This window comes from Amia ocellicauda, chromosome 1 (genome assembly GCF_036373705.1).
Source record: "Amia ocellicauda isolate fAmiCal2 chromosome 1, fAmiCal2.hap1, whole genome shotgun sequence".
Taxonomy (NCBI): Eukaryota; Metazoa; Chordata; class Actinopteri; order Amiiformes; family Amiidae; genus Amia; species Amia ocellicauda.
In genome coordinates this window covers 22,777,268-22,779,930 of record NC_089850.1, presented here as the reverse complement: position 1 = coordinate 22,779,930, position 2,663 = coordinate 22,777,268, and the positions used below count along the sequence as shown (strand labels likewise).

The 2,663-nt window shown below is 42.0% G+C and overlaps 1 long non-coding RNA gene across 1 annotated transcript; it reads right to left on the bottom strand.

Annotated features, from left to right (window-relative positions):
- Positions 1-295: 295 nt before the first annotated feature.
- LOC136759858 (uncharacterized) lies at positions 296-2,085 on the bottom strand. The gene is made up of 4 exons (XR_010820118.1): positions 1,968-2,085; positions 1,826-1,879; positions 1,449-1,508; positions 296-1,141 (listed from the first exon to the last, which is right to left on the bottom strand). It is a non-coding gene; the product is annotated as an uncharacterized LOC136759858 (long non-coding RNA).
- Positions 2,086-2,663: the final 578 nt, after the last annotated feature.

The following is a 2,663-nucleotide window of genomic DNA, read 5'->3' as shown; positions in this document are numbered from 1 at the left end:
GGCTCATTTAAAGCCTGTAAAAGTCCTTCAAAGATATCCAACCGGTTAATGTCAAGACCCTCCTCTATAGTGACGGCTGCTTCTGCCGCCGTACTGTGTTCTAATTGTCTCAAATCATTTATAACAGGGGCAGAATTTGGTCGGGGTAGCGTCTCCAAAGCCTCCACCATTTCAAACAAATCGGGGTGAACTAGGGGTTGAACCTCTATAAGCTCTACCGTTGGGAGGTGGTTATTTAGATCATTGACCATCTGTAACAGGTCGGGGTTCACCGGTAAGTCTGTTAATTCACATTCTATCGGGGTTGATTGGGGGTTATTTAAATCATTTATCATTTGTAATAGTTCCTGGTTCATTGGGACATCAGAGGAGTTCACAACAGGGCCGGGGATGTTCTCTCGGGAAGGTCTTTTTGGGGCCCTAACTTGATCATAATCCTTTAGTTTGTGAGTTCTTTTACCAAGTCCGGACATTTTTTTATTTATTTCTTATTTTTCCAACAAACCACAATAGTAAGGCGTTTTGTATCTATTAAAACATTAAATACGGTACAATTCGTTAGTAAGGGTATTAATAAGGGTGTTTTGGCTCTCTATCACAAGGTTTTGTCCCACTAACACAAGTCTTTGATTTAGTAACAAAGTACGTAGCAACTCATGCCGACCTTCAGGAAGTAGCTCCGGGGGATGGTGTCCTGGCACAGCTTCAAAGGATGGTCGCTCCGGTAAATCTCGGTCGAAGGAGGCAGGGTGCGAGCGTATACTCACGGACGGAGACCAAGAAGGCCTTTGCGGTGACACCCTGGCCAATCGCGGTGTACTGTTCAGCGTTTCTGTAGCCAAGAAACGGGGATGGGGGGACGATGTTGAAACCAGTCCGTCGTTGGGTGGTGTGTCAACCCTGACTGACGGCGACCCCTGAGGTTGTTGGTTGCCTGTATTTGTTCCGACCGACAATGCGTCGGGCTGAATCTGGGTTGTTGAATTACCCCCAGAAGGCTGTGGCCTGAGTAGATGTTGGGGGGTCTCCAAGACCACCGTGGGGGATCCTCTCGGTGATCTCTCCGGGGAAGATGTTTGATCCCACTTAGACGGGGTGATTGTCCTCAATAGCTCATCCACAGAATGACTATCCCAAGAGTCTTGGGAAGAATAAAAATATACATTACATTTACATCTTTAAACGGCGACAGAAATCAAACTTAAAACAACATATCCAGGACCTTCAAAACCTTTAGCTTTTTTTAGACCTTTGAAAATAGGCTTAGACATTCACTACAACGCCTTATTATTTACAGACAATATATTTATTAGGACTTGATAATAAATGTAAAACAGAGAAGCCTCTGTAAATAAACGGTTTCTTAAATGTTTCTTTAAAAACTGTAATATTGTTAATAAAACTTTTTATACACACACACCCACACCACATTTCATTTTTAAACGAACCTTCCAAGTGTAAACGCTTCCTGATCCCGGGACTTCCTGTTTCACAAACGTTTTCACGATCTGTTTAAATATTAAATACAATGAACACCTTCAAGCCTTTTCCTACAGCCACTTTAAAACAGAAGTATAATTGCGGAAGATAAGCCAAACAACTTACTAAAACCTTTCGGCCAGCTTTACTTCCTAACCAGACGGTAGGACAATCGGTCATTTCTAAACACATGCCCCAGAAACAAGCCTAGACCTGTCCGGACTTCTAAAGATCTTTCCCAGAACCCCCCGCCCTACAGGAAATGGGCACCCATCGCTTAAATATCAGCCCTCAACGGGCAAACAAACCCTTTTAAAAACATTAAAGTTTGAAAGATCTTACTTACCTCCAAAGAATAATCGTTTCTTATGTTTTTCAGCTGGTTTAGCTTTTTGCACTTCTGTGGAGGTAAGAGACATGTTTAACCTTTAACCACTCCCGCTTTATAAAAAGCTTTAACCTCTTACAAGCGGCAGATATATACTCACCGCTATCAGATACAGGGGCTGACGGCCTTTCAGATTCTTGAAAGGTTACGGTTCTCGAATGTAAAACGAAACAAGACCTCGATGTGGAAGGCCTTTCGTTGTCTCGAACCACGTTTCTTAATACTGTTAGAAAGGATAATTTTTAAAATTAACAAAACGGGCCTCAAACATCTTACAGAAACGTTATACAAACAAACAGGGGTTTAGTTCTTACCCGGACGGCAGACAGCCTGTCTAGGGACAACCACTTCTCTTGTTTGCTCCTCGGAGACAATCACAGGCCTTTCGATAGTTTCTGTGTAATTAAAGAGACTGGCTTTAATATATATTAAAACGTTTTCATAACTCTAATGAGCCGCTTCAAAACCACACACACACACAACCATACATAAGAACCCTTGAGCGCAAACACAAAAATCTTACCGTCGTTGTTCCAGATGATATCCTCAGCGTTGGGAATTAACTCCTGTTGACTGGCTGAAAAATAATTTTACAGAACTTAAAACAGATGGTATAACCTTATTTACAATACATGACCACAACACGCTCTGAGTCAATGAAAATAATTTGAAGACTTACCTAAAAACTCGTTTAAATCGAAGTCGTTGATGTTGTTTCCGGACATTGTTGATCTTTAGGCTTAAATCGAAAGGTCAGGACGAGTCTGTCGAGCTGAAGACCAGACCTTCATACTTA